The following is a 21,673-nucleotide window of genomic DNA, read 5'->3' on the forward strand; positions in this document are numbered from 1 at the left end:
TTGAAAATCAAAAGTACTTGCTTTCAGGCTATTAACTCACTATGGATTTAATAAGCTCTGTTTTGAAATTTAAAGTCAAGTAATGATTCCCTTGTTCTTGGTAGCCCCTCACCCCACTTCCACATGGCATTCACATGACAATGAATTCCACTGATTCATTGAGTGGAGCAGTTCCCAAACAACTCTAAAAAAGGGAACTGCAACAAAACACAATGGTTTGAGGTCTTAAAATTAGCATCCCTGATACCACCAGAAATGCAACTGTTGAATGAAAGGAAATGAACATTTTAAAGACATTTAATACATATTACTAAGATATCTTTCACTAGTAGAGTGTGATGAGTGTCCATTTCAAATTCCCACAATATGTTAATACAAAAATGGGTGAACCCACAGGGATATGGTCATGGCAAATAGCTCTGGAGCTCACTACCATGGCAGTGGGTCCTACTTTGGAATTTGTGTCCCTGAGTGTGATGGAGTTGGACTCAGATGCGACCTTTCTACACATGCCTCTTCTGTCACTTTTATGAACCTTTGGTTGATGTTAGCATTGGTGTATTCTCAGGAGACTTGAATCTTTCAACAGTCCATGTGCCTGCTGGGGCCTGAGCCTCAGCAGAGTTGCAACTCCTACTCTCTGGTTCACTGGACTTACGCAGGTCAGCTAACAAGGAGGTGAAGATGGTCAATCACCACACCAGGGAACTGAGAGTGCCTACAACTGCAAGCAGAATTGCACCCATCATTCATGTGGAATCTAAACCCCCTCTCAAGATAGAGGTGGACTGGACATCACCATCCCAAGGCCCACAGAATGGAGGAATAAAATATGGATTAGAATGAACTTACTAATATTCTACTATAAAACTTTTGTGACTACTACTAAAAGAAAAAAAAGGGTGTTAACATATTTTGATTTTTGTCAAATTGATAAATAATAAATAGCATCTCATTTTAAATGCAAAAAAAAAGAACACATTTGATTGACAATGTGGTAGCTATATTCATTAATTCATTTGATAAATATGCATAAGTTTCCACATGTGCGTTGGGCACTGGAAAAAAAATCCACAAGACATGGCTCTATGAGTCTTATATTCAAGAGGCTCACAGTTTAATGGAGAGTTTATACGTAAATGTCTCTGAGATAAAAAATGAAGAATGACAGGACTGAAATATAACACATTGAATAATTGCTTTTTTAAGATTTTTTTTTCTCCCCTCCTCCCACCCCCCCGCCCCCCAGTTGTCTGCTCTCTGTGTCCATTCGCTGCGTGTTCTTCTGTATCTGCCTGTATTCTTGTCAGCAGCACCTGGAATCTATGTCTCTTTTTTGTTGCATCATTTTGCTGTGTCAGCTCTCCATGTGTGCAGCACCATTCCTAGGTAGGCTGCACTTTTTTCACGCTGGGCAGCTCTCCTTATGGGACTCACTCCTTGCACATGGGGCTCCCCTACGTGGGGGACACCACTGCATGGCACGGCACTCCTTGTGTACATCAGCACTGTGCTGAGGCCAGCTCATCACACAGGTCAGGAGGAGCTGGTTTGAACCTTGGACCTCGCGTGTGGTAGGTGGATGCCCTATCCATTGGGTCAAATCTGCTTCCCTTGAATAATTTTTTTAAAAAACCCTGAGTCCAAATTGATACTTAAAAAGTTAGGGGGAACAGATACAGCTCAGTGGTTGAGCACCTGCTTCCCAAGTATTAGGTCCTCTTTAAAAAAAAAAAGGTTATTTGAGAGAGGGAGAGAAGGAAAGGCTTTTTTTTATAAATTAAAATGCTAACCAAATAAATGTAAAAGGAATGATAGAGACACAAAGTCATCATTTTACTAACACTATAACAATAATTGATTCAGTTAGGAATCAATATTTGATGATAGAACTATCAGATGAAAGGGTGTTGGGAGCAGCACATGGAGAAATTGAGTTGACAGACACTGTCTTACTAAATTATCAAATGTAACATCTACATAATGAGGAAAAACTGACACCTTGTGCCCTTGATGCAATACAAATAGAGTACCCAATATGTCTATGTAATAGTCTTACTAAAAATGTTTTACATACAAAGAAACATTCAATTCAGACAAATTCAAATGGAGTGACATTCTGCAAAACAACTAACTAGGACTCTTTAAAAAAAGGTCAGTGAAGCAAAAGTCCCCTGCATCCACAAAACCCTCCTCCCCTAAACAGGATAGGAAATTGTGATGGTTAAGCTAAGGTGTCAAGTCGGCCAAGTAATTGTGTCCAGTGGTTTGGCCAAGGAAGCACTGGGCTAACTTTAATTCAAGGACATTTATGGGCTTTAGTCATCAGTACCTTTACTGCATAGATGACTGATTACATCTATATCAATCGGGGTGTAGCAGTTTAATATTATTGATGAATTCCAAAAAGAAATATTGGATTATGCTTGTAATCTGATCTGTACCTGGGCATGATTGAGTTATGATTAAGTTGAGGGTTTCTGATGTTGGCATTTTGATGGTGGAGTTTGATGCTGAAGACTTAAGCTGGAGCCCTGGAAGTCAGCACACAGAGGAAAGAGAAGCAAGCCCCTGGAAGAAAGGAACCTTGAGCCCAGAGAAAATCAAGCCTCAGGAATGCAGGAGCCCAGGAAGCCTGAGCCCTCGCAGATGTCAGCAGCCATCTTGCTCCAAATAGACTTTGGTAGGGAAGTAACTTATGCTTTATGGCCTGGTATCTGCAAGCTCCTACCCAAATAAATACCCTTTATTAAAAAACAACCAATTTCTGGTAATTTGCATCAGCACCCCTTTGGCTAATACACAGGGAGATTGCCATCAGCAATGAGTGATGTTTTATCCAGTTGAATGCCTTAAAAGGGGAAGTGATTTCAGCATGCAGAGAGAATTTCCCAGCTCATCTTTGGACAGCCAGCATCTTCCAGAAACTCATCAAGAACCGTCGGTAGACTTTCATCAAAGCCCCTCGTATCTCCCAGCCACATTGACCCTCTTTCTGTACTCTAAACATTCCAAGCTTGCTTCACCCTAGGGTCTTTGATGGCTAATCTAGTCACCATCCCTAGAAAGCTCCTTCTCCATATCTTCCCATGAATGGCCCCTTCTAATTGTTCAGATCTCAGCTTAAATGTCACCTCCTCAGAGGGGGTCTTTCTGCCCTCCATGCTAAGTATCTCCCAGAATATCTCCTCATCTGATTTAATTAGGGGACTTATCCTATCTGCTACTTTCTTATTTGTTTTTGTTGAGGGTTTTTGTTTTGCTTCTTTCTTGACTCTCCTCACTAGAATGTAAGCTTCATAAGAGAAAAAATGGTATCTACATTCTTCCCTGCTGGATTCTCATGACCTCACATTTACTAGGTTCTCAATAAATGTTTACGAATGAATGAATACACTCTGCTTGTGAGAGAGAGGTACTATGGCATAGAATAGGAGATTCCTGATCTAGGTCTTTAAAAATGAGTGGATATTATTAGTAAGGTAAATGGGGAGGGGTGAGACCAAGTGGCAGCTTGAGCAAAGGAAGGTTTGACAGTGTCCTGGCCCATCCTTCTCCCACTTCCTCTGGGCCTGGACAGAAAGTGATGATCAACACAAGCTGGAGGTGAAGTGGAGCAAGGCAGACCTTCAGCTGATTATTCCTGTGGGAACAGTCAGTAATACAGACCCAGTATTGCCAACTCTGATTTTATAGGAGAAACTGGATGTCCAGTTTCTCAACGTTTCAAAGTCTGCATGGCTGGACAGGTCATATCAGTTGGTTAAATTATACAGGTTGCAGTCCCAGATCTAAAACATGATATAGTGGTGGGAGATAAGATTGGGGCCATAGGAAAGAGTCAGATTTTGGAGACCCTTGTGTAAGATATACTAAAGAGACAAAGAGTCATGTCTAAAGGAACACATTACATGTGTTTAAAGAGAGAGAAAGCGGAAATAATAACTGGTCATAACAGAACAGGGAAGATAAGTCCTAAGAAAGTGGTAAAACGATGTTACTCATTGGGGGTCAAGAAACATAGCTTCAGGGAAGTGGATTTGGCTCAACTGATAGGATGTCCGCCTACAACATGGGAGGTCCAGTGTTCAAACCCAGGGCCTCCTGACCCATGTGGCAAGCTGACCCATGCGCAATGCTGATGTGCACAAGGAGTGCCGTGCCACACAGGGGTGTCCGCCATGTAGGGGAGCCCCACACGCAAGAAGTGTGCTCCATAAGGAGAGCCCATGCGTAAAAAGTGCAGCCTGCCCAGGAGTGGCACCGCACACATGGAGAGCTGACACAGCAAGATGATGCAACAACAACAAAAAAGAGACACAGATTCCAGTGCCACTGATAGAATTTAAGTGGACACAGAAGAATACACAGCAAATGGATACAGAAAGCAGAAAACGGGGGCGAAGGAGTAGGTAGGGGAGAGAAATAAATAAAAAATAAATCTTTAAAAAAAAAGAAACATAGCTTCAACAGAAAATCTCTCTCTCTCTCTGTCACACATACACACACACACAATATTTTCCCCCTTCAAAACTGAGTACAGTGCAGAATTAACTTCCCAGAGACCTCTGCACTTGCAGAAGGAGCCGCAGTGAGGGAGGCTGGAGGGTTGGACACTTTTGAGTGGAATTGGAGAGAAATCCTTGGGTTCTCAGACTTTTCCAGAGGCCCTGCCTTAGTAGATGACAGTATGACCAAAGAAGCAGAAGTCACAGCTACTGGAGCTTCAGGTCCTGACAGCTCATTCCCAACACTCTAATCTTTCTTTGGTCCTCTCTCTTGCACTCCTTTACCTCCTCTTCTCCAGAAACAAATGAATTTTTGTCTACCTTGAAGAATGAAGAACATTGGTCATACTATTATCATTTGTTTCCCATATTTTTGGTTCTCAATACTTAGAGTCCATTCAACACCTGTTTTTGAGCACCTACTTCATGCTAGGTATTGTGTTAGGTGCTGGGAATACTTAGGTGATGAACAAAACAGACAAAACTCCCTATAGAAGTTTCCACTGGAAGAAGACAGACAATATAACAAATAAGTAAATGATATTTTGGAACATGTACATTCTTTGAAGAAAAATACAGCAGAGAAGGCAGGCAGGGGCATGCTGGGGCGTGGCTGAGGGGAGGGAGAAGGTGTACCACGGGGTAGGCTAAGGAACACCCCGTTATCCTAGGCTGCATTTGCCAGTAGAGGATGCTTCTTAGCTATTGAAAGTATCCAGGACTTTAAGTGTATGTTCAATGAATCTGCCTCCTTATTAATCATTTGTACAGTTTGAAAGTCAACACCAAGCTCTCTAAGAATGAGAAGTAGTACAATTTTTAAAACTTTTCCATGTTTCTCATCTTTGTTCATGTGAGTGGCTGGCCATGTTGACGGTTACTCACAGCTTATTAGCAATATGGTCCCAGTCTAGGCCTGGAAGGAGTCAGACACAAAATCAAAGGACAAGCCTCAGGGAGGTCCTACAGTCCCAGGTCCGAAGCTGGTGGTAGAGCTGAGTGGCAGGCATGAATAGGACACTGAAATCCATGGGCTCTTCCCTGACCTCATTTCAACTCTTTTCCCTAGCAAACCTTTTGTGGAAACTGCTAAATAGTAATGAAGCAGCTTGATTTATACTTTACCTTCTCTTCTTGTCCCAGCAGTTGGGCAGTGAACAAGTTGAGAAATAGAAATAGGCACAAAAATGAGATGCAAAGAATAAAGAAACAGAATCTAGAAATCCCTTGAAGAAGGCTATTCATCTCTGGGAAACTTGCCAAAGTACCATCTCCAGGACCACTTGGCATACAGCAGTTTAATATTGTCTTTCCCTTTTCTTCCTGAAGAATGGAAAAATGAACAGGAAAAAATAATCAAGTATGCGTTCTTTGTAGACTTGCAAGAAATAACCTCAGTCCAGGTTGTCCAAAGAAATTGTCCTCTTGCCCCTCCCTATCTCTTAACCTAAAGAAAGACACTACAGTTCCATGAAATTTTTTCTTCTTCTTGTCTCTAAATCCCTCTCCTATGTACATGTACTACCTAGAAGACTGCTACCATTCCTAATATGTCCCTTTGACTCTGGACTCTTTCTCTCCTCTGTCAAACCCACAGCATATTAGTTTACAGCTGCTGTGACAAATACCACACAATGGGTTGGCTTAAACATTAGAAATTTATTGACTCATGGTTTCAGAGGCTAGAATGTTTGCTTTCTCCCAGTGAAAGGATTAAGACCCAACCTCATTCAGTTGGGTGCACCTTAACTAAAACAACATCTTCCAACAGTCCTGCTTACAATGGGTCACACCTACCAGAATGTAGACAAACCAAGAACATGTCCAAACTGGGGTATATAGTTCAGCCTCCCACACATAGATTAAAGTTACTAAAATATTAATTTTATCTTATTTCTTTCTTCAAAATTTATACAATGCAAGAATAAATCTGTTTTAGTTTGCTGGGTGCAAGATACCAGAAATGGGTTGGCTTTTTACAATGGGAATTTATTAGGTTAAAAATCTACAGTTCTGAGGCTGTGGAAATTCCAAATCAAGGCATCATAAGAAATGCTGTCTCACCAAAGGTCAACTGCTGGCAATCCTGGACTCCTGCCACATGGCAAGGCACAATGGTAGCTGGTCGCCTTCAGCCTCCAGGCTCATTTTCTCCTGTGGGCGATCAGGCACATGGCAGGGTCTGCTTTTCTTTTTCCTCTCCTCCAGGCACATCACTTCAGCTTCTTATTCTCTGTGGGCCTTCTCTCTCAGCCTCTCAGAGGCCTCTTTCTGAGCGTCTGTGCTCCACTGATTCCAGCCTTTGGAACCTCACTCTCAGCCTCCTGGAGTTTCTCTCTGTTTCTCCTTCTTTTTCCCTGTGCCTGTGCCTTTTTAGTCCTCCATTTATAAATGACACCACTGAAAGGATTAAGACCCACCCTGGATCCCACAAACTGATCAAAGGCCCTTAACTGAAGTGATCTAGTCAAAAATGATCTTGTTGTAAGGCCTCTTAACTGAATCTAATCAAGAGTTTCCATCTATGATGGATTTATAGGCACAGGAATGAGTTTGCTTCAAGAACAGGATTTCCATGAAAGATTCAAGCCAGCACAAAATCCAGCCACTGAAGTTGATTTAAGACTTTCCAAAATCTGAGTCCATTTTACATAATCACTATTTAGAAATACACTCCCTTTCCTTCTCTACCAAACCATATCCATTTTTCAGGTCCAACTGTAGTCCTACTTCCTCCATGAATTCCTATTCTCTATCAAGAACAGTAAAGGTCCTGAGATTTTACCTTACTTACAAACTGATAAGTTAGCCTACCACTATTTTATAGATGCTGGCAGAAGACATGAGACACAGGAATCAGCATAGCAAAGCATTGTGAGCACCAGTATATTTGCAGTAGGTGATACAAATAGACGCCTGCACATGCAGTAGACTGTGTTACATGAGAAAAGCCCTGAACTCACGGAAGTTGAAACTTTTATAATGGGCATAAACATGGCTTCCCTTTGTTTCAGGGGAGACACTATTTTATCTTCCAAGTTGTTCATTCTGCAAAATATCCAAGAAACGGTAACTTGAACAAAGGTAGCCTGTGTCTCTTCTTGCAAAACATGCAGAAACTTGAGACACTCTTAAAGAATTATTTTCCAATACTCTCCAACCCAATCTAGTACAGGGTGACTGTATTATGTGATTTAATACTATTATACTCCTCCTGCATTGCTTTCAAATAATTGTCTACATGTGCCTCATCTTCTCAAAAAGATTGTTAGCCTCATGGGCAGACTATGTCTTATATTACTTCTATATTTGTGAGCTTTGAATTCGGTGCTATGTCCATAGTTGTTTCTTAATAATGGTTTGTTTATTGTGGGGAATTGTTTAGATGATGATAATCTCTCAAGTAGATCATGAATATATATTGGGCTTGGCACTTTCTCCTACAATGTGATTCTCCTCTCAGTGAAATAAGCAAGGTCTATCAGCAGAGAATATTACTTGGTTAAAATACAATCTTTGCATTCAAATGCACCATGTCGTAAACACCTATGATAAAGGATGTGTTTTCTTAGCCAAATTAGCCAAAAATATTCTCATTTGTGCTTCAATTTATTTATTTCTATCTCATTCTATTCTTCTGGGACAGGAGTTATGATCATCTGATTTCAAAAGCACAAAAGGGCATGTATATATTAGATGCTTGCACACAACACAATGTTGGGGGCTGTACTGCACCTTTGATGACCAAGATCTGACCACCAGGAACCTGAAAATTCTAACCCCCATGCAAGTAATCATGTAGACTATTTACAAAGTAAGACAGAACTACCTGGACAATTAATAATTATATCAAATACATGTCAAGTATGATTTTTTTGTGGAAATAAATAGGAGCAAAATTTGGGGAAAAAAATCTACAGCAGAAGGAGAATGCAATGAGTTAATCTTAGACCAATTTAAATGTTCATTCATTTATTCAATATTTCCAAGTAACTTATTGATCACTGAGTATTGTACCAGGCTATGTAATGTTCTAGGGAGAGAGGAAAATTATGCTTCTAGTTCTAGAGGTCACATTCTAAAGGAAATTTATATGAAGAAATAATTATGATATTGTACAATAAAACCTAGAAGAGAGGTGTGAGCAAAATGTGTGGAGTCCCAGGGAAGGAATTAATTCTATTTATGCAAGTCTGGGAAGACGTCTCTGAAAAGTAGAGGGTGAGAAATTTGGATTTGTTCAATGATGTGCTAATAAGCCATTAAATTGTAAAGGTAAAGCAGTATAATCCATGGAGCAATAGAAAACATCTAGAGGGAGCTGCAAAAATTAAAAACTGAAGTGGAGTGGTCCTATGAAGAAGTTATAGTAATAGATTAAAATGTTCTTAGTACACTAGGAAAGAGACGAAGCCTTGGCTTTGGGACATGTCCATCAAAGAGCATGTGTAGTACGTCCACTCAATAACACATGAGACATGTAGGATAAAAATGAATGGAAGATGTGGAGATCCTGAAATACATTATGTCACAATATTAGGGAAGATAATTTGCACCTCACCTAATTAAAATCCCCATAATTTTCTCAGAATGGGAAAGATTTTTCTCACTTACATAAGAGGGGGGTGGGATAAAACTGCTCTGTGATGGAGTCTTCACGTCAGGCTGGCTACCCTCACCCTTTCCCACACTCAGTGGAGTCCCACAGGCAGGGAGAAGGAGTGGCTAACCCCAGGTGCAAACAATAAGAGGGCAGATGGTAGAGAATCTTAAAAAAATAATAAAACCAACAAAAATTATTCTCCTTTTTATTATCACCCAAACCAGGCAATTCTTAACAATATCGGTGATTTCTCCTCCAAGTCTTTTGTTTGTCTAAGTTCCAAACAATTGTGAAAACTTCCAATAAGCATACTTTTGTTCCTTATCCTCTAATCAGCATTGTTTTCTACATAAAAGTGAATACAGAGAGTTCCCCGTGATAAAGCCACCCTCCAACCCACACAGACTCAGCTACACATGCTGGTTTAGAAAGTAAGTTCATGACAGGTTGGAATCTTTTGAGTTCACTTCAGGTACAGTTTGTGCCTGCAGTCCTTATGGCACTACGTAGTCTTCCATTTAAACCACAGATATTACATAAACAATGATAACTGTATGTAATTTTTTCCTTTCTGAGTTTTTTTCTGTTGTAAACTTATAAATGGGGTTAATCAGACACAAAAATAGAAGCAGTTTTGAACAATGAACAGTGAATCACCAAGATTTAAAATCATTCTTTGATCAGCCCATAAAAATTATGATATATGCCATTAACTATTTCATACAAAAAAGGATCAAAGAATGACAAGAGAAATGACAAAAGATGCTGGCATTTCATTGCCAGAAGAAATCAAAAGGGCTGTGCCTCAATCATTTGCAACAAGACCTGGACACTTGCTCTCAAGCCATGGATCAAATAATGTCAATGTGTGCTATCATTTAACCATTTTTCTGACTTTTGTAGAAAAAGAAAAACTTTGGAGGCTTTTACCAAGTCTAATAGAAATATGTGATTAATTTTCTCTTGAAAATATTTTAGTGGAAAGTTTTGAAGGGACATTTGAATGGCATTAGTATCAATCCTAAAGAAACAAAGACATGAATAGTAATACAATTTCTGGGATTTGTTGTGAAATGGCATTTGTATGAATCTCTGCCAAACTCATATTTAAGATTTTTTTCCCTAACAATTTATACATTTGTTTCTTTTACACATTAAAATTGATTTAAAAAGTTGTTCTTCAGTCAACCAGGAACAAACATGGATTGAAAGTGGATTTTTTTTCAAAGTCATCGACAAATTTGCAGAAGTTAAAGTTGAAAAACAGGTGTTTTTCTCCATTTCCTTCCTTTTTGCTTAAAACATATATTAATTGTAATTAAAAATGATAAACTATTACTTCTTCCTTTTGTGTTAAAATAATTATTTAATTTTTAATTTTAATTTTCAAAAATATTTTACTGAAATAATTATATCAAATTCAATTTAAAAACTTCATTGTCTCTGTTTATTTTCTGGCCATTAATTGTATTCATTTGTTTTATAATTATTCCTGAAAATAATTTTGTCATGTAGAGAAAGGGGTTCCATAAACGACCCCCTCTGTGTGTCAGTCTGCTGGGTATGTTGCTACCTCTCACAAACTTCCCTGCTTCCCATCACACATGAACTCAAAGATGAGAGTGATTGGGGAAATTCATAAGAGTAAACAGAGTTTCAGTGGAAACTGAGTATTGACATTTTCAAAATGTCAGAAACTGCCCTTGTTAATTTCTCACATTTAGGCATTCTGTAAATAAAGATATGAGGATACAACCTAGAGTAACTCAAGTTATTATAATGTTATAATTCAGCTCTATTTCATGCTGACTTCAGGTACTTTTTATTACAGAAGGGACTTCAGGAATCTTCTGCATCAGTCAGAAAGCTTGAGCAAATCATTCCCGTGAATTAACATGTTGCAACAGTGAAACAAACCCCTGAGCCTACTTCTGGTATAACAGATTGAAGGCACAAGGAGGAGGGACAGAGATCCTGCATGCCCAGTATTGTTTTATCCTCAGTGAAAGGAATCTAGTAAAAAAGCTGGAAAGCTGTATTGCTGCTTTCATGTTATCTATTTCTAGCCACTCTGAGCAGGCACTGAGGATTATTAGTCAACTCAAAACCCATCTGAATTTATATTTAGTGTTTTCAAGATGTATTTTAAAAATTCACCTTTCTAAGGGAGAGAAGAAGCAAGATCAAGTAACAATAGCCTATGGCACTATTTAAGAGGCATTTTCTGCCATTGGTCACATTCAACCTTGATTTGGCATCTTAATTTCATCAGCGGTGTCTATGATTTAGGTACCCACATTCTACTTATGGAAATATAATTACGTATTGGCAACCAAGCTAATTTGATTTTTGCATGCCCTGTAGCTTCTAGACCATACTCAATATGAGTCTTGTGCTGCTGCTGCTACTACTACTACTACAAATAATAATAAGCATTATTATTAGTATTACATAGGACACAACTTTAAAGGTCTATAAAAAGTATGTAAATTATATATCTCTCCGCCAAATTCTTAAAATTGGAACTGGTAGTGATATATAAGATAATCAAATCCTAAGTCATGATTTGGCACTCTTGCTGCCACTGCCATTTTCATCCCAACGGCACACATTACTAATCTAATCTGTCCTCCCTGCTGTGGGTGGACATCCCTTCAGAGTCTTTCTCAATTGGTAATGGCTGCCCAGGCAGCCGCTACCTGTCATCCCTGGCACTGAAAGAGAAAATATATTTTCTCTCCCTGATATATTACAACCCATGGTTTTACAGATAAGGAAATGCTCACAAAATGATTGCACAGCAAATTGGTTGCAGAGTTAGAACCAGATTAGGTCTCCTTGTGCATAGTTTGCCATAATACACCATCCAAATGACTAATCAGATTTCGGTTTCAAAATTTAAAAGCTCACAATGACTTTTAAATGTCATTATTCAGAAAGCTGTTCTAATAAAGAGACTAGTTCAATATATTTACTACCTCATCTGGCCACCATTCTTTACACAGCAAATACAGTTATCTCTGGGGTGGGCAGAGGGTGATTTCAGCAGTTGCTGAAATACATGCATTTATAAAAATTGCTATCATGTTCACATCCTACAGAAATGCAGACAATCAATCTCAAAATATCACCAGCACTTCAAATAGAAGGATTCTAGCTGCATGTGAGGGGAAGCTGATCAAAGTCAGCTAAGACTCATAAACGAGAAAAAAGGGGCTGAAGAGAAAGACAGATGCTGATGAGTACTTCTCACCATTTAAGACAACTTATAATTCTAACCATTCTGCTAAACACAGACAACGGACTGATTGCTATTGTTTTACTGATTAACTATTCTCTCTGCTTTTTCCCAAAAGGCACCCTGGCAAACTTTGCTTAGTAAATATTGACACCTGTAAACCAAGCTGGCTAATGCCGTTGGCTCTCCAGCTATCTTCCCATCTGTTGCCTAAGAATTTTAAGTAATGTATTTTGGGACTTTTGCTCTCTTTCCATTGTAAACTGTAAAAACTGCTACCCAGAAGCTAATCCGAAAGCCACATGGCCCTAGAGAGGCCTGTGGTAAGTGAGGGAAATGTAGTCTAATATGTAAAACGCATATCCCACTGGCCTCCTTGGCCACCCCGTCTTTAGTTAACAGCATGCCAGGGTAATCTGCTTAGTTACCAAGTGGGGCTTTTTCCCTCTTCCCTATGAGATCACCCAGACCACGATCAAAGCCCAAACACACTCTCTGCCAGCTCTATTGTTCCCCAGAGTGGGATTAATGACTAATTATGTCAGGTCACTCATCCAGATGGCCTCTCAGATGTTCCTTTGTCATTGTCTGACCTTCCATATGCCCCTTTGACCTTGAGGTTTATTTCCATGGAAACATGAAGCCTCAGTTTCCTTGCTGAGATTGCCAAGAATTGGCCCAAACGAGGAATACAGGATAATCTACCCACACTTTGTATTCTGCTTCCATCTCATGCCTTGTTAAATCCAATGAATAGATAAAAAATGCTATCTGGTCCCAGCTGAGTGATGACCGTGGTCATGATTCTATGTTACATGCTATGTTTTTTAAATTAGCAGACAGCTTCGTACATGGAAACGTGCATTCAATTTGAAGAACATCAATCGCCATAATGTGATCTTTTTATCTCATTAATGTTAAGCAAGGGTAATAGAATGGAATTACAAAATATCACTGTGAAAGGAATACAATTCAGAGAATTATAGATATCCCCTATTAAAGCCCTAGAGATGTTTGGATAAGTCAACTTGTTCAGTTTCATAAATTAAAGGTTCTTTACTTACTACCTTTTCTGGGGTTTAAATTCTAGCCCCAGATGTTGATCTTAATCTGAAGAAGGATTTTAAGGTGGTTAGTATAATGGAGAAATTTCCTCAAAACTACTAAATAAGTAAATAAAAACAGGATAGGACGCTGACTTGTAAACTCAATTAAATGAAAAAAGGTTGAATATATATTTTCATGGGATGAAACATATTCCCCTTCATAGTTTAAAAAAGACAAAGGAGTAATTCAAATGTCTAAAACACAGAGTCTAATTCACCTCTCCTTGAGCTCATCCAAAAATGAAATGTTTCCTTGCTCTATACATGAATTCTCACAAGCTCAGAGCTCTCACGGGGAACGCAAGCCAAATGGGAAATATTCACCTGTGCCCAAGTTTCCCTGGCAGGGTGGCAATTTATTAATCTTCCCTCCCCAATGACCAGGAAGTTGCAGGCTCCAGCTGAAAGTTGCAAGTTTATTTAAGAAGAATATTGGAGAACTACATGGAAGGAAGGATTTTTTTTTCTCCTTTTATTATTCTTGATGGCTCATTTCTGCTTTCTGAATCCAGAAAGGAAGGCTTGGATTAAAAGGAAGAAGTCGCCCTGGTTAATGGCAACCCATGATCTCTATCACTCTAACCCCCTCTTGCTCCCAGCTCTAAGGCCATTCATTACAGTATCTCAGCATCTCCTGTACCTGCACAGTTCCTGGTATAATCTAGATTTTCAAAACTTTGCAAAAGAGAAAGAAAAGAAGGAAGAAGAAAGGGAGGGAGGGTAGGAGGGAGGAAGAAAGGGAGGGAGGGAGGAAGGGAGGAAGGAAGGGAGGGAGGGAAGAGAATGAATATTAATTAGTGCCAGTCTACACATACCGGAAAGTTTGACCTTTCTTTTCTTTTGTTTCCTTCCAGTAAGACAGTCAGGAATTGCTCAAGGAACACAAATTCAACATTGCACAGAGAAACCCTTTCCTACCACTGAAAGAGAAATTTATAGGTTTATAGAATCCTACTACACAGTAGACTTCGACAAAGTGTGAAAGGCCAGCATGTTCCTAATCATTTGAGAATTTGGCCAGAAAACTCCTGCCACATATCAGACAGAGTGTTCTAGGCCTTTGTGATGGCTCCATTCTACAGGGGATACTCATTGCATCTTCTGAATTTGCCCATCACCACTCTCAGATGAGTCTTCTCTCTTTGCTGAATGGCAGGGATAGCAGGTGACCTGTCAACAGTGACAAGATATCTGCTATCTTCTAAATTATACAATAATGTAGCTTAGTGTTTTCTATTGTTTTCATTTTTATGGAAAACATTTTTTCCTAGGAATATATCTACTTAAATAATTTACAAAATTTCTAAGAAATGCCTTGTCATTCATAAGACTCATAGACATGGAATATCTTAATCAGCCATATGTCCCAAATGTTGACATTCTACCCCATAAAAATAGGGCCTGAACCCAAATCCAAATCTTTCATTAACCAAGGGTTGTCAGAAACAACATCTGACACTCATCTAGGCCCCAATTTCCTTATCTGCAAATCATAGGAATATACCCTGCTAGTCCTTGTGATAAATATGGCTTGAAATAATTCTTCCAGAAGGAACGACTTAGAATTCTCATGTACTAGAACCAAAATTTTCATGGTTTCCTAAGATATTGATGAGAGTTCGCTAGTATATAGAGTATTGCATTATGGGGGAAACTACTGCATCAGGGAACACTGAACTAGAGATTAAAGTCATCCAAGTACTGCTTGTTTGATTTTTATGGTTCTTGTAAATTGCCTTGTAAGTAGTTTTATATTTCCAATGTAAAAATATTTGTTAAATGTCTACAGCATGCCAGACCCTGGTTGAGGTTCTGGGGTTACACTGATGATGGTCTCACATTTAGCCCAGTAAGAGTTCATTGGGAAAACACAGAACGACAACTTCCTGTAGGAGGTGATGTTTGAGTTGAGCCCTAAATAAAGGAGACCCCAAAAATAGGGGAAGAGTGAGGAAAAGTTCTCTAGATAGAAGGAGCAGTTTATCCAAGTCCTGTGAGAAAGAGTAAACAGGCCAAAATCAGGGATCCGGAGATAGTTCAGTATGACTGGGGTGCAGGTTGTGACGGTGAGGCTGGAGCAGGGAGAAGGAGCCCCATCACCAAAATCCTTGTATTTCATGTAGGACAATCTGCAGCACCAAGGGATCAAAACAGGCAATTCTAGGACATCCACACAGGCGGGAAACTCTGCCATCAGGTGGCCAGAGTTCAAGGGAAGGATTCAGTGTAGATAAAGGGATAACCAGGGCAAGCCAGCTTCCCAGTCCTACAAGGACTGGATTATTAGGGTCTCCAGGCAGAAACTAGGAAGCTGGGAACAAGGAGGGAAGAAATGCCAAATGGAGACTGGGTTTCAGGGACAAGGAAAAAGCCTCAAGGAATCGAGGGCAACTTGGAACTGTTCCAGAGTGCTGAGCTAGAACTTCTCAAACCGGTCGCTTTCTAGAGAGAGGCACTGGGTGGGGCAGGAGAGGTCATGCTGAGTCTTTAAGAGTCAGACAAGGAGCTTCAGGCGCAGTCAGAGGAGAGAGGCAGAGGCAAGAACTCAGAACTCGGTAAGACTGTCTCTTGCAGCAGTGTAAGACAATGGAGACACAGACCCATGCTGGGAATCCTGGACTTGGAGCTGATTAGCTATGTAACTTGGAGAAAATTACCTTCTTAGTTTCTCTGAGTCTCTATTTCCTTACCTATAAAGTGGGAATAATAATGCTTTCTTTGCTGGGTTGTTGTGTGGTTAGACATGATAGAAGCAATATACCTGGCATCTGCAAGGTATGCCATGGTGGTAGTAAGTAGTTGCTTTTATGAAGAGAATGTGTTAATAGTCTTTGGGAAACATTTAGTAGCTTATGAGAGGAGATACCTAACAATTATCTTTGCACTTACTTTTTATCTGGATTTCTTTTACAGCACGTTCCTTTTACTTTATATTAGTAATTACGCAAACATTACGGCAATTAAGTATGTCTTATATTATGCTTTATACATTTTGGTATCTCCTCGAGTGAATATTACAAACTGGCATGTGATAGGTGCCTTGTAAATAATTGTTGAATGAATAAGCCCCTTTGGGAATAAATTATGGATCACAGGACCATTCAGAAAAATTGTTCAGGTTAGTGTTTATTCATCCAGTCATTTAATACATATTTATTGAGTAGCAATTTTGTTCCTGGCATGGTGCCAGGCTGCCCTATCCAATTCATTACCATTCCCTAAATCTTTATCTAAGAAGTAAAGATGAGTTTGAATTTTGTTTTGTTTCGCTTTTCATTAATACTATGGTTCCAAGGAAAGATCAGTTTGTGGATTTTTTTCATGTACAATTGTTAGATACATAAACTGGCTACTCAAAAGGAGAGTGAAAGAAACAATGAAAGAGTGTCTCTCCAGGGTGCTGTCGCAGGGAACCCCATGGCATGAGAAACCAGGGGTAAGGGAATGACGCAGGACACCTCATGGCCAATAAATCCCTCCTTGTGCAGATCTCATTGACCCTCTGTCAAAGCAATATCTTTGTTTTATACTCTTTAAACTTGCTCTATTAGAAGCTCCAAACATAGCCCAGAATAACTGTATAATGAACTGACTTTCCAAAGGGCCGGTAAAAGAACAAAAAGCCCTCTAGGATTCACAGGGATATATAATGTGTACAACTTTTAAATGGAGATGACTTTTTTGGGAAGGAGGGCTTCCCAGATTTAATAAAATATTATAAAAATTTTCATTAATAAAGCAAAATTGTATTATATAGGCAAATACTAATTTAATAATATATTTCTGAAGATAAAGTGATACAAAGTATCCAGGATGATATATGATGTTTGATACAGTAGCTAAAATTCAAAAGGAAATATAATTATATATTGCAGAGGTGTCCCATTATCTATAGCAGGGCAACTTTCTCCTCAGCTGCTCAGGCTCTTATTTGGTACTTTATTTGATCTTCCATATAATCTAAATAAATAGATTAACTTGTATTTGAGAAGGAAGAGATGGGAATAATTCAAAAGTCAGCCTTAAATATACAAATTGAATAATTCCTTTACGAAAACACTTCCATTCATAGCTTTGCCAAAACCCACATGCAAAGATGTATGGAATTACAGTACAATGAGTTTTTAACTGCTGTGCATACAATCAGCTTCCTGTTTTGTAATATCTGTAAAGATAATTAAATATCCAACAGATCCACTGTAGAGTTGATTCTGTATAACAAAGTCTGTCTCTTTGATCTACAAGCAAGTAGCTGTCCAAACCTGGGTATTTCTTTAATTTTGAAGTTCTTGTTCTTTTAAAATATCAGGTTTGATAAGTGAAAGATAAATGCCATGTTTTAATGGCAAATTTTTTGGCAAAATATAATCTTTCAATAGAAAAGAAAAAATGTGCAAATTAATGATCGCCGAAACTTTAAAGAGAATATAATCAGTAACTTTAATATTCTATACTCTAGAGATGGCTAACACATGACTAGCATGTTAAAAATAAATAGCTTGATAAAGTCCACCACAGTCAATACTACCGAAAAAAAAAAAACACAACTCAGAATATATGACACAAAGACAGAAAGCTGGAAGGAAGGAAGGGAGGGAGGGAAGATAAGAAAGGAAGAGAGAGAGAGATAGAGAGTGAGGAAAAGGAAGGAAGGCAGGAAGGGAGGGAAGGAGGGAGGGAGGGAGGAGGGAGAAAGAGAGGAACCAAACAGTGAATTTTTTTCTAAGAAAATGAATTAGGAGTAGGACAGGATTGGTAATTTGGCAAATAACCTCCAATTTATTTACTATCACATTTGTCATTTAAATACATAAAATAAGCCAGAAATGCACAGTTTTTTTTTCTTTTAGGAATAAAAAATATCAGAATTAATTAGCTATTGATACCCAAGAAATTTTAGTACTTTATAAAACAGAATGAAAAAACGTGTTGCAATTAGCAACAGACTTATGAAATGATGGTCGTTTCTTCCTACCTCCTTGTCCCCATTCCTTAAGTCACATCTGCTTTCCTTACTAAAGAAATAAGCCTGTGGAACAGAAGAGACTACACAGCTGAGGAGGAAAAGTGCATTCCTTTCTATCTGGTGCATCATCAACCAACCTGTCAGCTACATTCCAAATGCAGAATCTTTATTTTGCATGATGATTCTAAGAGGCAGAAAGCACAGCTTGGCCGACGGATCCCCGGTGGAGTTTGAAGTGCTGACAGCAAGAGAACTAATGTTTAGATTTATAAACTGAGTGAAGTTGATGTGGAAATCATTGCAAATGAATAAATACAGAGCCTTGCATTATCATTTTTATCAACTGGCTTTGCTCACTATAACCCCTTCTATGTAATTACTAGCAATGAATGTGAGTTGTACCTACAGCAGACATATGTACCTACAACTGCCACGTATGTATGAAATATGTAGCCTCTTCAAGGGAAAGAAACACACCAATTTATTCAGCATACAGATTGCAAATGCAAAAGACAAGCCATTCTGTGAAATAGGGAAGAAAGAGGCTATGGCTTGTATAATTCATATCCTTAAATGAGTCAAGCAGTATTCATACCCAGGAGTGAAGATAAAACCAGTATTTCATTGATGACATTATATAAATGTTAAAATGTATATATTTTATATACTGAAAAAGGAAGACAAATAAAAGCTAAATCAAAGAACCATGGGTTGTTGGTTTAACATGCTATCAATCTTTTATTTCTTCTTTTTATTTTTTATTTCCATTAATAGAATTAATAGATATTTTATGCTTACAAGATTTCCTTATCAATAGTTTTCATGGTCTTTTTTGTATCTGGATAAAGACACCAGTGGGCAGATTTCACTAAGAACATCCAGTGTGAGTACAGAATCCAGCCATAGAGGACAATGCCACCCACAGATGCTCTTGGATCTCTGCTGCGCTCGCCACGCTGGTTTTTTTGTTGCTGTTGTTGCCCTCCCTTTTTGACTGATGATTTGGGATGCCATGGCCAGAGTACATGATGGTATGTGGATACAGTTGGGGGCAGATGCTAGACAACTCTAACTTTGCTGGAAAGGCTGTTTTTAGGTTGTTTGAAGGTACATCCAACAGCACGTTTTGAATTATCATCAATAAGTGCACATAATGCCTAAATGCATGTGTAAAAATCAGCTTTTCTGACTAATGCATGAAAATATTAAGTGCAATATTAAATATCAATAACAATTTACTATAAAATTCCATAACTCAGCTAGGATGACATGAAATTTTATATATAGCATAACACCTTATATATGAAATACATATGCTTTTTCCTGGCATATTATCAAAGACTCTCAATACCTTGCAAAAAGTATAAAAGAGGTAGATAGTTCTTCCCACTTAATTCCAATTACCTTTTTTAAATGCAAGTATATATCATTTACTGAGATATTTTTTGGTGGTTTTACTTTCTTTTTATGTGTACTATTATTTGATATTTCTAATGAAGTTTCACAAGACTTTGGACTTACTAAGAAATCATAATTATAACAATTTAATAATATTACATTAGAAATTATTTAGTTGAAATTAATATATAATTAATATTTACTTTCTGGATAACGAGAATAGTTCTATAATTAATCTTTCACTAAATTAAACATTTCTTGGTTTTTAAGCTATAAATGCTACCATGTAAAAAAGTATTAAAATGTTAGCTTAAAGGTTTTCTCTATTCCGAAAGAATCAAGTTGAATGGGTTCAACATTTATTTTATCCAATTCACTCTAGTCCTAAGCCAAAATCTAGAATGCTTCCCATTAATATGATTTTTAAAAATTGGTTCAGTGGGTCTGTATTAGTCGGCCAAAGGGGTACTGATGCAAAATACCAGAAATTGGTTGTTTTTTAATAAAGGGTATTTGTTTGGGGTAGATGCTTACAGGTACCAGGCCATAAAGCATAAATTACTTCCTTCACCAAAGTCTATTTTCACTTGTTGGAGCAAGATGGCTGCCAACCTTGTGAGGGTTCTTGGGTTCCTCCCTTCTAGAGTCTTGCTTCTCTTTCCTCTGCGAGCTACTTCCCCGGGCTCCAGCTTAAAGCTTTAGCATCACATTCCAAAATCAAAACTCCAACATCAAAAACCCTTAACTCTGTCCTTTGCCATGCCCTTTGGTGGGTGGGGACACAACGCCCTCCTGGCACAAGAGACTTACGTAATTACTTAAGTAAACCTATGAATCCAATATAATCTAATATGTCCAGAGGAAAAGTTTACAAACATGATCCAATATTTCTTTCTGGAATTCATCAATAATAACAAACTGCTGCAGGATCATACCTAGGTTCTGTCAGATTGTACAGAGATATGTCCAAGATAGATTAGAGAAACAGTAGTGAGATATAGGGTAAAAAGTGTTACTACTACTAACCTGAAAAAAATACACTGTGGTCCTTCTCCAAGTTTATTTGTAACGTGAATTTCAGTGTCTGGTCGCCCTTGTATAAATCAGAAAGCTGATAAAATTATGTTCTTCACAAGGTTATAGGAACATTTAAATCAAAACATTACATAATTACAAAGCATCGGTACCTTTAAAGATTGGCAATCAATAAGTTAACATCATGAAATACATGTTGGCTGTCCATGAACTAAGTATTTACACAAATCTGCTCTGTAAAATCATGATTATTTTTATTCCATATGGGGGAGGGAAAAAAATCTAAAAGAGTAGATCTGAACTGGAAAACTTGTTACACTGCCAATATTCCTAAAATTTTAGATGAAACCACTAAGTGTAATTTAATTAAAAATTTAATAAAATCACTTCAAATTACTTCTTGTCTTTGGTCTGCACAAAGCATATATAAAGTAATTTCATTTTAATTTAAAGAAAACTATTTATTAGAATTATTGAGAAATAATTCTCATATTGCTGTAATGTGAAGCATATTTCCAAAATATTTCTTAGAAAAATATGTGGTTTGTATGCACTAATTTGAAATGTGTTTCTCCAGAGACTTTTGTTCAGAACCCAGCAGTAATGAATATTTGCTATATTTTGATCCTGAGCAAGATCAATGCCAAGTGGCTTAGGTGCTTGGTTATCTAGATACTTTGAAACTTGATTCTTTTTTTAAAAATTTTATAAATAACAATTAGAAAATTTGGCACATTCTTATGGGAATATTATTATACTATTTATTTTACAACCAAACATCTCTTTGTGAATGACCATGAAAATTACTACAACACCAAA

This window comes from Dasypus novemcinctus, chromosome 11, assembly GCF_030445035.2.
Source record: "Dasypus novemcinctus isolate mDasNov1 chromosome 11, mDasNov1.1.hap2, whole genome shotgun sequence".
Classification (NCBI taxonomy): Eukaryota; Metazoa; Chordata; class Mammalia; order Cingulata; family Dasypodidae; genus Dasypus; species Dasypus novemcinctus.